This window comes from Ricinus communis, chromosome 1 (assembly GCF_019578655.1).
Source record: "Ricinus communis isolate WT05 ecotype wild-type chromosome 1, ASM1957865v1, whole genome shotgun sequence".
Classification (NCBI taxonomy): Eukaryota; Viridiplantae; Streptophyta; class Magnoliopsida; order Malpighiales; family Euphorbiaceae; genus Ricinus; species Ricinus communis.
In genome coordinates this window covers 25,410,294-25,425,951 of record NC_063256.1, presented here as the reverse complement: position 1 = coordinate 25,425,951, position 15,658 = coordinate 25,410,294, and positions in this window count along the sequence as shown.

Sequence of the window (15,658 nt, the reverse complement as noted above, 5' to 3'; positions counted from 1 at the left end):
AAGTCCATATTGCTGGTATTTTTCAAATATCCAAGATAGGCCATTTGGACAAGTATCTCGAGCTTCTAGCTCTTGTAGACAAATAAAAAAGAGAATCCTTAATATTACACATGTTTACATGCTTAATTTTGAGTTATTTTTAGAGCAAATTATGTATTTTTATATTAGAATCACCCTGTTTTAATTTTCTTTGTGTTTCAGGTATCTTTCTAGATACATCATCAAAGTTAGAGAGAAATCGGACCAAAATCGAAAAGAAATGGTCAAATCGGGTGCGTTAGATTATTCAACACGCCCTGCCAACACGCCCATGCTGAGGAGAACGGTCAGGGTCAGAGGGCATGCTGAAATGCCTCACCTATGGCGAGAAGAAGCGATTTGCAACATATTTTCTAAGAGTGACACGGCCTAGGAGCATACCCGTGCTGAGCAGTACGACCCAAATCTAAGACGTGTTGAAGAAGGCCAAAATGTACACTTTTAGATCAATACGACATGGATCCAGGCCGTGCTGGTTAGCAGGGCCCAAATCCAGGCCATGTTGCATCCTGAAATCTAAGTTAAAAGAAAAGAAAAAGAAAGAGAGCGGGACGCAGAGAAAAGGATATAAAGAGAACTTTGAGATATTTAAGATAGACCTTGAGAGCAAACTTCCAAATGATCAAGAAGAGGAAAATGAAGATGAATTCCACTTCAACATCATCAAGATAGCTGCTCTTGAGGATTGGATTAAAGATTCAAAGAAAAGAAGAAAGAGATCTTGAGCTGTAGAGTTTGGATACAGAGTTATTCAAGAGGGGATAACATCTCACCATTTGAGAAAGGGTGTTCATATTCTTTTCGATTCTTGTCTACTTTGTATTCAATTCCTGTTTTAGTTTAATCATGAACATGTGTAACTAATTCTATCAAACCCATTTAGAGGCGATCTTTAGCCATGCTAGGCTTGTTTTGTGCTTAAATGATTGGATTATTAATTTAAGATTATAGTTTTCATTCAAGTATAATAAACTTTATTGTTTCTTCTTCATTGTTGAATCAATTTGAGAACTCTTTTGTAATTGAGAAATTCAATTGAGTTTAGACAACTGCTTGTGTGATTAGGTGATTTGCATCCTAGAGATAAGTGTAAAAGCTTACTGGAATAAGAACTAGACATTCTTATTAACGGTAATTTAGATATTAATGCTATTTTAAAATCGATTATTAGGAACAGATTCCAACTTTAGATCTTTAGGATTAGGAATTGGTTAACTCGAGAGAGAGGCCAATTCATTTAAGAAATTATCCACAGATTGCAATTCTTAATAAATGCATTCATAATTTATTATTTGTAAGCCGGCTAGCTAAAGTGATCTCCAATTGTGTTAACTCATCTTATTATCCTTGTTCAACTTTCATTCTCTTTGTTAAAATTTAGCTTTCAATTGCATTCTGAATCATTTTTAGTTAATAACCTTCACCACCTTTTGATCGGTTAAATAATAGAAATAGCATAGTAGTAGTAGTTTCTCAGTTCTCGTGGGATACGACATTGATACTTGCCATAGCTAGATTACATTCGATAGGTGTATTTTCCTGTAGATTGCTAGTCGTGTTAGTGAGCCATCAAGTTCTTGGCGCCGTTGTTGGGGACCTATTTTGAGAAATATTGTGAGTTGTGTGTTCTTATTAATTTAGCCATTTATTCTTTATTCTTTGTTTGTTTTTGTTTGATTTTTATTCTTTTATTCATTTGTGTTGTTGGTTATTTGTTGTTTCAAGTAGTGTATGGCCAGGAGTTCCAATCCTGATCTAGTAGACCCTGTACTAGAACCAGAGCGATTCCTTAGGCAGTTGAGGAAGTAGTTGAACGTAGAGAAGGAAGAGATTCAGGTTGGGAAAGCCATACACGAGAGCAAAACAAAAGACATTACAGTAGAGACAGCAAACGCCAACGACAAAAATGAAAATAACCGGACAATGTATGACGTTGCGAAACCCTACCTGGAGGGGACGTGAACATGCATTACGAAACCAGTTGTCGCCACTAATAATTTTAAAATAAAGACTAATGTGATTCAGATAGTGCAGCAAACGATTCAGTTTGGAGGCTTGTCAGATGAGGATCCTAACACGCATATAGCGAGTTTCTTAGAGATTTGTGATACCTTCAAGATTAGTGGGACAACAGACGATGCAATTTGTCTCCGCTTGTTCCCATTTTCTTTGAGGGATAGAGAAAAGCTGTGGCTACAGTCACTACCTCCAAACACTATCACTATTTGGGATTCTTTAACGGAGAAATTTTTGTTTAAGTACTTTTCTCCCTCTAAAACTGCTAAAATTAGAAATGATATATCTTCTTTTATGCAGTTTGACGATGAGTCGATGTATGACACCTGGAAAAGGTATAAGGATCTACTGTGATGCTGACCACACTATAGACTACTGATCTGGTTATAGGTACACAATTTTTATAATGGTTTGAATTTGGCTACTAAGCAGATGGTAGATGCAGCTGCAGGTGGTTCTTTGAGCAGCAAGACACTAGAGCAAGCCCAAAGCTTGATAGAGGAGATGGCCACAAACAATTACTAGTGGCACACTATTAGGAGCAGGACGGGACGTCAAGGGAGTGTACACTAGTTGGATACCATTGCAGCCTTGGCGGTTTAAGTGAAGTTATTATCCAAGAAAATTGATCAACTCTAGATACCTGTCCACCAGCTCAAGCAAGTTGTGAGTTTTGTAGTGGCCCGTATTTCAGTAGTAACTATATGTCGGGAGATATGTTTGCTTCTTCTTCATCTAACCATGAATAGGTGGATTATATGGGGAGTCAGTCTCGGCAGCAGAACAACCCGTATAGCAACACTTATAATCCGGGATGGAGAAATCATTTGAACTTCGGATGGAGGAACAATAACAACCAGGGGCCACAAGGGTTTCAGTGATTATATCAGCAACCGCAACAATCTGTTCTCCCACCTCAGTCTCCTCATACTCAAGAGAAAAAAACCTAACTTATAGGAGCTAATGATGAAGTTTGTGTCTATTTCAGAGACTAAATTTCAGCAGACGAACGCAGCTCTTAGAAATCAATAAGCCTCCATTCAAAACTTAAAGAATCAAATAGGCTAGATTTCTAAGATGTTGGCTGAGAGGTAGCCGGGGACTTTGCCAAGTAATACAAAGTCCAACCTGAGAGAGCATGTGAATGTAATCATTTTGCGGTCAAGTAAGTATATTCCTAGTTCTTCTCCTATTTCTAATAATGATGTTGATGCGCAGTTAGATTCAAGCAAAAAGGTTAAAGATAACAAGGCGAAGGAACTAGAGAAGGAAGAGGCAAAGAAGATTCCACTGAGGGAATTCCAACCCAAAATTCCGTACCTTATTAGGTTGAAACAGGGGCAAGTTGAGTAACAGTTTGATAAATTTCTTGATGTATTTAAATAACTAAATATAAACTTAACTTCTATTGTAGCTATTTCGCAGATGCCTAGGTATGTGAAGTTCTTAAAGAAGATCCTTAGCAACAAAAGGAATTTTGAGGACTTGGCATTCGTGACGCTGAACTAGGAATGTTCGGTGACTTTTCAAAACCAGTTACCAAAGAAATATGACCTAGGGAATTTTACTATCCCTTTGTTATAGGTGACTTAACTATTAGTGATGCTTTAGCTGATTTAGGAGCTAGCATTGATGTAATATCGTATAACTTGTTGCTAAGTTGAGGGTGGGAGAGATAAAACCTACTAGGATGAGTATACAACTAGCGGATATGTCAATCAAGTATCCTAGGGGTATTGTAGGGAATGTGCTTGTTAAGGTGGATAAGTTCATATTTCCTGTTGACTTTGTGATCTTAGACATGGATGGTGAGAGTAGTGTACCTTTGATTCTAGGTAGACCTTTCCTTGTAACATCTAGGGTAATTAAGATGTTTCGATGGAAAGCTTTAACTTAGGGTAGGGAATGAGACTATCACCTTTGACTTGAATAATTCTATGAAACAGCCTTTAGATCATGATAATGTTGTGTATGTTATTAATGTACTTAATGATGTTGTTGAGACATAATTGTAGGAAATATTGGTTGAAGTCCCTCTACAAGTTACTTTACCAATGGAAGATGAGCATGAGCTGTCAAATGAGAAAGTGTTGGAGCAGCTTGAATTTTTGTTAGTAAATGAGCCAAGCGAAGAGGATAATAAGTTTGTTATAATTGACAGGGTTGGTGTGTAGAAGTTGAGGCCATCAATTGAAGAACCACCAGTTCTTAAGTTGAAAGAGCTCCCAAATCATATTGACTATGCATATCTAGATAAAGACAATAGTTTGCCTGACATTTCAATAACAGACTTGACTTCCGAGGTGAGAGAGATGACATTGCCCTCTCTAAGAAAGTACCAAAAGGTGTTTGCTTGAAAGAATGTTGATATTCTAGGGATTAGCCACACTTATTGCTCATCTAAGATTCTTATGGATGACATCCATAACCTGGCAGTTCAACCGCCGCCCAAGTTAAACCCACACATGAAGGGAGTGGTCAACAAGTTCAACTAAGTAACTCAGAAAAAAAAAAAGCACTTTTGGGAGGTACCCCAACTTTTATTTTATGTTTTTGACATTTTGAGCGTTGGTTTTGGAACATTTTCTTAGTTTTAGTTTTCATTTTTATTTTTCTATTATTTTTGTATTTTTCACCACCAGCAGTCGAGGCACCACCACCTCATCCACCACCATCAGCCCAACAGGATGAGTAGAGCAGTATCTCTTCATATTTATCTCTTTTCTTTTTTATACTTATTATGTTGCTTTCCAACTCCTTTACACATTGAGGACAGTGTGTCCTTCAAGTGTGGGGCGGGTAAGCCGTTGTTTGGGCTTTTCTTTTTCTTATATTTTCCAATTGTTATATAATGTATTATTGATGATGTATATATTATACTTAGGATGTTTATTAGCTTTTTGTTTATCTTCGAAAGATTGATAGTTATGATTTTGAGCATGAGATTTTTCTTCCTTGTTGTTTGTTACTTTGGAATATTATTGAACAATTTTTAGTTTATCATAGTGGCTCGATTAAACCAGTGTTACTTGACATTCTTTAAGTCAGTTAATTTGAATTTGATTAGTTGTTATGTTTTGTGTAGGAATTGATTAAATAATGATTTGATTGATGGTATTTAGACACCTTATACAAATGTACACACTTAAATTGTGAGTTTTTGAACCTAATTGAGCATACATCATAAATGCTCCTTTTTTTCTTTAAGTGTGCATTGTATTATTTTTTTATTTCTAGAACTTACTCGGTAATGCTTATTGAGGTCACATGCACAATCAAATGTTATGAAATGATAAGGGCACTTAGGATTCACCATTGTACCCAAAAGCCAACCTGTGAATATTTCCCATTAGTTAGCCAAGTTGAGCCTATCCACTTTCTTCATTTTTACCATTCTGCTTTATAATCACGCTTTATTTATTAAGCCTTTCATTTGTCAGTTCCTACCCTATTTCTCGAATTTTTGTAATGTGTTTATTGAGTTGTTGGGTAAAATGCTGGTCTTATTTGTACTTTAAATTCACTAAGTCCTTTAAAAACTTGGTTTAGATGCTCCCTTCAATCCAAAGTAATTCTAATATATTGTTTCTTCTTAAAAAAGAACACAAACAAACAGTCCTTTATTGAGTGTTCATTGATTTCTCACTCTTTGAGCATCTTGTTTTAGAGAATTAGGAACTATAATGAATTTAATTATCTTTGTTTGGCTTTTAGTCCTTTATGAGCTGAAATTGTAGGTAAGGCATTGCAAAAGTCCAAAAATTATTCACACCTCACTCCCAAATCTCCATACCTAAACCTAAGCCCCATTACAATCCTTCTGAAGACCTTTTGATTGTGATATTTGATTATTTGCAATAGCGGAGATCGGATTTATGAGCAAGCTTATAGGAAGTAGGTTGAATATAATTGCACTGAGGGATTAAATACTACCTTTTAAACACTGAGTGCATAGAGTGATCCCTTGTGATGCATATGGTTTCTTAAATATTTGATGTTGAATGTACTATTTAATTTCTTCATACATTGACATGATAATTACTCTTGTTTAGATTACTAGTTTAGTTTTTGGTTGAGTTTCAATTGGGATAGACTGAATATTGCTTAATTGTAATCAAATGCATGAAGTTTAAGGAGGGTTGATTTCAAGTTTATGATCTAAATTGTTGATTACTTCAGGACAAGGAAAAGCTTAAGCATAGGGTGATTTGATATTCTTGATATTACACATGTTTGCATGCTTGATTTTAAGTTATTTTTAGAGCAAATAATGTGTTTTTGTATTAGAATCACCTTGTTTTAGTTTCCTTTGTGTCTCAGGTGCTTTTCTAGGTACATCATCAAATTTAGAGATAAATTGGACCAAAATCAGGAAAAAATAGTCAAATCGGGCGCGTTAGACTATTCAACACGCCCTACCAACACGCCTGTGCTGAGGAGCATGATCAGGGTCAGAGGGCATCTTGAAATGCCTCACCTACGGCGAGTAGAAGCGATTTGCAATACGTTTTCCGATAGTGACACAACCTAGGAGCATGCCCATGCTGAGCAGCACGGGCCAAATCTAAGATGTGCTGAAGAAGGCCAAAATGTACACATTTAGATCAACACGGCATGGATCCAGACCGTGCTGATCAGCACGGCACAAATCCAAGCCGTGTTGGATCCCAAAACCTAAGTTAAAAGAAAAGAAAAAGAAAGAGAGCGGGATGCAGAGAAAAGGATAGGAAGAGAACTTTAGGGTATTCAAGACAGACCTTAAGAGCAACCTTCTAGACGATCAAGAAGAGAAAAATGGAGATGAATTCCACTTCAACATCATCAAGATAGCTGCTCTTGAGGATTGGATCGAAGATTCAAAGAAAAGAAGAAAGAGATATTGAGCTATAGAGTTTGGATACAAAGTTATTCAAGAGGGGATAGCATCTCACCATTTGAGAAAGGGTGTTCATGTTCTTTTCGATTCTTGTCTATTTTATATTCAATTCTTGTTTTAGTTTAATCATGAACATGTGTAATTCTATTAAACCCATTTGGAGGCGATCTTTAGCCATGCTAGGGTTGTTCTGTGCTTAAATGATTGGTTATTAATTTACGATTGTAGTTTATTCAAGTATAATAAATTTTATTGTTTCTTCTTCATTGTTGAATCAATTTGAGAACTCCTTTGTAATTGAGAAATTCAATTGAGTTTGGACAACTGCTTGTGTGATTAGGTGATTTGCATCCTAGAGATAAGTGTAATAGCTTACTGGAATAAGAACTAGATATTCTTATTAGCGATAATTTAGAGATTAATGTTATTCTAAAATCGATTGTTAGGAAGAGATTACAACTTTAGATTTTTAGGATTAGAAATTGGTTAACTCGAGAGAGAGGCCAATTCATTTAAGAAATTATCCAGAGATCGCAAAAATTCTTAATAAATGAATTCATAATTTATTATTTGTAAGCCGGCTAGCTAAAGTGATCTTCAATTGTATTAACTCATCTTATTATCCTTTTTCAGCTTTCATTCTCTTTGTTAAAATTTAGCTTTCAATTGCATTCTTAATCATTTTTAGTTAATAACCTTCACCACCTTTTGATAAGTTAGATAATAGAAATAGCGTAGTAACAGTAGTTTCTCAGTTCCCGTGGGATATGACATTGATACTTGTCATAGCTAGATTACATTCAATAGGTGTACTTACTGTAGATTGCTAGTTGTGTCAGCGAGCCATCAAGAAGACTTTTGCTGAACTCATTTTGAAAATCCGCTCCAAAGTAATGGGATGGAAAGAAAAAAATTTGTCTTGAGCAGGAAAAGAAATCTTGATAAAAGTGATTGCCTATGTTATACCAGTATATACTTTGAATTGTTTCCTTATCCCAAAAGGGATTTGCTAGAAAATTAACAGGATTGTGGCCAATTTCTAGTGGGGTCAGTTTCAATATGAGAAACGAATACATTGAAAGGCTTGGCAGTCAAATTTGCAAAAGCAAATCTTTTGGGGCTCGGGTTTTAAAGATATTCATGGATTCAACCTCGCCCTTTTAGCAAAGCAAGCATGACGGATTTTTAACAATCCAGATTCTCTACTAGCTAGAGTTTTGGATGGAAAGTACTTTGCCAACGCTAATTTTCTTAAGCGTTCTCCAGGATCCTCATCATCATGGGGCTGGAGGAGTTTATGCGTTGGTAAACAACTCCTTAAAACAGGTATGCGCTGGAACATTGGAACTAGCAACATGGTTAATGCATTGTTAGATCCTTGGATGCCATCTATCCTAGTTTTAAAATCGAACAGAGCTCCAATAGTCTTCCTCTTAACACTTGTATATCTGAGTTTGTAGATCCCGACTTACATCTATGGAAAGTCGCCATACTTTATCAACATTTATCTCCTAATAGTTGCAAAAATCATCAAGATCCCTCTAAGTATCAGGAGCTCACAGGACTCCATGACCTGGCATTATCATTCCTCTAGGCAATACACAATGGGGTCGGGTTATTTTGTTTGGCTTAAATCAATTGAGCAGGAGAACAAGGATAGATCACGATCTGGCCTTGCTAGCCATAAATGGAAACAGTTGTGGAAAATGAAGATCCCCAACAAGGTTAAAGTTTTTCTTTGGAAAATAGTTACTATTGCACTCTTGATTGGTTCCCTAATACAAAACAGACTTGGTGCAAATGGCACTTGTATCCGTCGTGGTGGTTTAGAAACAGGAATGCATCTTTTCTTCCTGTGTGCTTTTTTTACGCAACATGTTTGGAGCTATCCCCACTAGGTCTGATCTAGTCAGTTTTTTATTTGACTGATCTACATGTGGCTTGGGAAAAATTATGCAAGATTTGCATGATCTCAATTGAGAGCTATTCTAAGTTTCCTGGCTACACTCTTTGGAACATTTGGAAAGCTTGGAACTCAGTCATTTTTTAGTAGAAATGGCTATCTAAAAGGAAGTCCTAGACAAAGCTACGTTGGACTTGAAGGAATTTAGGGAGGCAACGGTCGAGTTCAGACTTTCCCATGTACCGTATCCAAGTCAGGCAACCCTTAGCTCACTCCCCTCCTCAAATTAGATCAAAATTAATTTTGATGCGGCTTGTTGACATGGTAACAAGTGAGGAAGTATAGACTTTGTGGCTAGAAATGCTTGGATGAAATTCTAGGATCTAGTGCTAAGATTTACCTCGATATCTTTGATGCTCTTATACTTGAGTGTCTTGCTTTAAGGGACAATATGGCTCGGGCTGCTAGTCTAAACTGGGATAAAGTGGGATTTAAAGGAGACTCTCTAGCAACAATCCAAATGGCTTCCAGATCCTCCGCGGTGTTTTCCCCGGTTATAGCAATAATGGAGGATTTTTTTTCGTACTTATTTGCTTCAGTCAGCTTAGGTTTTCTTTCTATGATCGTTCCTTTAATTTCTTCGCTCATAACAAAGCCAAGGTTGTACTTGATTTTCCTTAGGTAATGAAATCTATCTCTGTTAAAAAGAAAGTGTACGACTATTCAAATACTTTATATTTATTTTTATTTTGATTTATTTTACACAAAATAAAAACCATGAAAACACACATATATATATAAGACTTTTGAGATATAAAATATTTTTGATATGTGTAACTGTATTTTGATGCATAAATATTTTATTAATTTATTGACTAATAAGTTATATTTTTAATCAAACAATAACTTTAATATTAGAAAATAGTATTTTAATTATATTTTTAATATTATATTAACTAATAAATTAATTTTTAGTTAGAAAATAATTCTAATTCTAAAAGATTTCATATTAAATTATATTTTTATTAATTAATAAAATAATTTTCCAATTATACAATAATCTTTAATCCTAAAACATAGCAATTAATATTATATTTATAATATTAATTTATATGATAGTGAAAATCAATTAGTTTTATATTATTACACTAATAAAATCTTTCTGTTTGGAACCAATAAAATCTTAAAATATTGAAAATATTTTAAAAAGATAATTTAAATATATTATTTATAAATAATTATATAATATTAAATAATTTATTAAATTATATTTATAAATTCTATTTACGTTTTTATTCATAATCAAAATAATTATAGTAATCGTCCAACGTGTAGATAAACAATTATTTAGCATAAATTCTAAGACATCATAGTTGAAATAATTTTTCCAAATCCTTCTTGTGTTTATTTAATGAGAATTTAATAAAACCTAGATCAAATATACATAAAAAGTTTTAGTATGTAACTTTTATACTAATTATATAGTTTTTATTATATCAAATAATAATTTATTGCATATAGTGTTTGATAATGAGAATTTTAACCAATTAACAAAAATATTTAATAATTTAATTAAGTTTAAAAGTTCATATTTACATAAAAGTTATAGTATGTAAATGTTTATTTTAATTGTAAGAAGAATTATTTACTAATTATCTAATACCATATAATGTGTAACACTAAAAACTTTGATAATATAATGAAAAAATATATAAATTGATGAAAGTTATAGAATCTAGATCAAAATTATATAAGACATTTTGTTATCTAATTTTTATATTTTGTTATATAATATTTTATTTTATTATAATTGTTATCATATAATGTGCAATGATAAAGGTCTTGATAAATTAATAAAATATAATTATATACAAAATAGTAGTTTATCCATGCGCTGCACGACTGTTATTATTATTTTGATTATAAAATCAAGTCGATAGATACAGTTTAATTAAATTTTAAATTTCTAATATTAATTTATAACAAGCAACATAATGATAAACTTAAATGCTTAATTAGAAAGAGATATAAAACTAGAAGTAAACAAATAAAAATTATCAAATTAATTTAAGAAGCTAAATTAGAAAAGATATAAATAAGGAAGATATGAAAACTGATGTCTATCAATATATACTTATGAATGTACGAATCGTTCCTACAGTAAGAGTAAATTCACCACGAGGTCAACCTCACAAGAAACTATAAAGTAGTTATTATGAAGACCAATTATCACAGAAAAAACACTAGAAATAAGTTTAAACACTCTAAATCAATATTCTAGAGAAGTGAAATAAAAAATAAATATGATGAACTATAAAATAAATATACAATGAGTAATGATGTATGAAAACTATATGACAAAACTAGTATTTAGCCTAGTCTTTTACTAAATAATCCCCTTGTTTTACTTTAAGCTTAGTAATGAATGAGATGGTGATGTACCTTTTTCTTTAGCCACTCAAACTAATGATGCAACTAAAGCTCCTTATACCTACGTAGATTGAAGTAAAGATGGTGTCTCTAGTACATTCAACTAAAAGATTTTCATAATAAATATTATTATTAAAATGATATGATACTCAACTAACAACAATAATTAAAACTAATAAAGATATGAAAGTAAAGAAATTATTTATTAAATAAAGAAATAAAATAAGGTTCATACATAGTAAAAAAGACTAAACTAAATATTAAGGAACTATCCTGATATATTTAATCCAATGGTCATTGTAATTAAATAGAAAGATATGAAAAATAAAACAAAAAGTAAAAGCTACCTTTAAATTAAGAATCCTTCAAGTAGGAAGATGATTGGTCATCACTCTCCACTTTTTGAAAAGCTTCTTAGATCTTAAAAGAATAATAAAAGCTAAAACTAAAGTGTTTGTGGAAGATAAAAACTGTAAAGAATTAGAGAGAGGAATAATGAAAAAATGCAGACTCAATGTATATCCCCTTTTGTATAAATAATCTCCACTACTTGTAGAGATTTCTTTTGTAGAGTCCTCCTTCAAGTACAAGACTTCTAAGAGTTATCCCTACAACTCTGAACTATCCTAACTTAAATAAATAACTGATAATGGTCCATAATAATATAAAATACTTAATTAATTTCCCCTTGGGCTTTGACATATTCAGCTAGGCCTATAAAATTAGTAGTCCATACGTCTTTAATTTTGGATCTTGGCAGTCACAACTCTATTTAAGCCCTTTTTGGCTATTAATACCTGAAATTGGATAATAAAACTAAATTGAAGTAATAAACACACATTTCTACATACTATGTATATAACATACCATTAAAGTACTAAAATATCCTAAATATATATGCGTAATATGAACCTATTAAAAACTTAGCACACTTAAATCTTTACCTATCCTCAAGTAAATATCAACTTAATAATTAACCTTTGCAAAAACAATGAAGAACATTCATACTCAGCTTCAAGATATTATTCAAAAGAATCTCACTAATGCAGAGATTATGCCTAATCCAAGAAGACTTGAATCATAAAATTTTTCTTTAAAAAGAGTGAATTCAATCATTGTTAATCAAGACGTTCAAGCATCCATTATTCACACATGTTTCACAACAAATAACCTAACTCATCATCAAAGGATACAACTACAGTGCAATAATCTAAATCACCATAACCTTATTCAAAAAGGCAAACCTTTATTCACAAACAAGATATCAATAGACATTTTTATATCACTTGCTTTTCAAGCTCTTATATTTTTTCTTTCTTTATAACCCTTAGATTCAATCTTGATACTTGGGGAAATACTTTCTTTCTTGAGATGTTATGTCTTTTTATGCAAATACAAACATGGGTAATTAATGCACCTGGTTACTCAACAAAACATACATCAAGATGCTTTGCATACTCATAACTTTAATTGCCTTTTTATGCAAAAATTGACATTAGTCATAAGATCCCCAGTTACTAAATAACTAAAATAAGCAGAGTAGAATTATTAAACTTAGAGCTTTAACTTGCCCATATCATATCTCACAAACTTAGGTAAGCCAATTTAATAATAAGAAAATAATAATCTAAATGATATATTTCTAATTATACTCAACTCAAACTTGTCAAACTACTCCTCATGTCCATATGAAAAGAATGAACACTTGATTTAAGTGCAATTAACTCATGAGTTTACATATATACATGTTAAAAATCAACTCAAAAGCTTAAGAATCAATATTATAGCATTTCCTCATTAATTCTTTATATGGAATGATAATAAAAAGCTAAGTAGAAAACTTAAGATTTTGCAAAAATTAATCAAAAGTTACTAAATACATGGCATATTAAATAAAATAAAAAATGATTCTAATTCTCCTCCCTTACACTTATTTTTGTCATTACTCTCAATGTCATAGGTATATATAAAAAATCAAATAAAGAGAGAAAGATAGAATACTTTCTTGATATTTTGAAGTGCAACTTGTTTACCATAACTATTCAAGTAATCACCACCTTGAATCCCACCTCAAATAAAACTTAAAGAATCATCATTGATTAAAAGAAACATATTATTTAAAATAAATACTGAGGTGCTTAAATTAAATTATAGTCATAAGTCATGATTACAAGATAAACACATAAATAAAATCCTAAATGGCCAGAAAGCATAGAAATCCCAAGGTAGCTAAAAATAAAATAAGAATTCCTAAGGTAACTAGGTAACTAAGTCCTAAAATCATAAAAAATAAAATTCTTAATACAAATAACTAGAATCAATGATGAGGTGGGGATGGTAGTGGGGATGGAGCATCAAAATCAACCGACTCAAAGTAGCAATCTAGCTTGTATGCTTGTCGGTATTGGCTCTTCTCCACATTAGCCAAGCAGGTGTCGAATGCGTCGAGCCTTTGGTTAAGGTTGTTATTCATAATTTGCAATTGATTTAACACTTGATGCCAACCTTGATTACCCCATTCTTGTCATCTTCTTTCTTTATGATCGGATTCCTCCTCCTCTTGCTCCTCCTTACTTGACTCCGCTCTTGCTACACTACTACTTCCTTCACTAGATCCTTTGTGATCTACAAAGCAAATCGGGCTACCACAACTATGTACCAAATTAGATCTAATCAATGCATATATATCAAAATTTCCTAAAGAGGGAATTGTCTTAGATGGTGAGCTCTTTGTATCAAATCTATATAAATGGATAGCTAAACCCGTCATAATATATTCTAATCCAATACAACTCTTTGGTCTAGCAAGAACTTTCAATAAACTTTGTATGATAAAACAAGCCGATGAAATTGACTTATTATTATCCAATCACCATAGAAAATTAAGCTTTTATTTTGTTACTTTGCTAGTTTCTTTTCTTCCAAAGATTCCACCACTCATAAACTTTCAAATTAGCAAGTAAAAATTATCATAAAGATAGCATTTGGCATAGTATTAATATCATGCTAATCTTCTCCCATTAATTTCTTCCAAAATCTATCTATATCAAACTTATGGTGTGGCTCACAAATTTCTCCTTTCTTTAGTCCAAAAGCTTGTACTATAGTTTGCACATGTGATGGTATAATCATGACCAAATAATCTCACGTTTATTTCTTTATCATTGGATGGACTATATTGCAATGTAGTAAAAAGCTCTAAACTTAATTCACTATAGGATGGAAGAACCTTAAATGCAAAATCTGTCCAACCTAGTTTAGCTAGCAAATCCATCGTTCTTTCAGATACATCCAATTTCATTAAGCAAGAAATATCCAAAATGCCTACATGGTATTTGTTCCCTACTAGCTAAGCTTAAAAATCTATTACCTTCTTCGTGGCTTCGGATGTCGAATGGTGCTCCATATATAACCAATATATTTTATTCCTTAATTGAGAACTTAAAGCAACATCTTTTCCATTTTTTTCTTGTTCATGATCTTGGGGCTATTGTTTTTATTTTGGAAGACTAAAAATAGAGATTGGAGTGATAAAGCTTAAGAGACATTGAAAAAAAGTGAGATTTTTATAGAGAGAGAAAGTAAAATAAGGAGAGATAAAGTTTGAGTGTATGCTAATGGTGAAGAGAGGTAAGGTGGGAGAGAAAAGAAAAAAGAAAGAATATACAAATAGAGGGATGGTTTAGGGTTTGTAAAAAGGTACGTTGTCATAATTAAAACTCAAATTTCTATTAATTATTGGTAAAATTCAATGAAAGTCTTTTAATATGCCACAAATATCTTTTTATCAAAAATTAAGAAAGTAAGAAAAAATAAAAAAATAAAAAAAATCTGCATGTGTGCGATCTCACCGCCCCCATGGAATGCTCTCTAGCCAAGCTAGCTCTCGCGTCTACCCTTGCCGCTGAACATTCCACACTAGTACTGACTGTGTCGCTACCTCACCCATCCGTCATCCTGCGTCTGGCTAGCTCGCGGGCTGCTCTGCGCCTATGCTAGTTGCATCGTGTCGAGTGCCCAAGCGCCTATGCTCCTCGCGAGCCTATGTGCATTGCTGCAGTGACAAAGCTACGAGCCCATGCATTTTTTGCATTGCCGCAACATGGCTCGTCTGAAAATTAATTTTTCAAAGTATTTTTAAATGTTTCAAAATTGATTTTTATATATCTTAGGGGTCATTAATTAGTCAAAAAAATATAATTAAGTGTTTATTCATTTTTAATATTAAATATAATTAATTAAAAAATCAAAACTTGGCAAACTTGAACTAAATTTTTAAATTTTATTAATAACTTAATTAAAACAAAAATTTAGCTAATAAAAATAAAAAATCTAAAACCTAATTAAGATAACGGAACAAAATTTGATAATTCCGTAACTAATGAGAAACAATC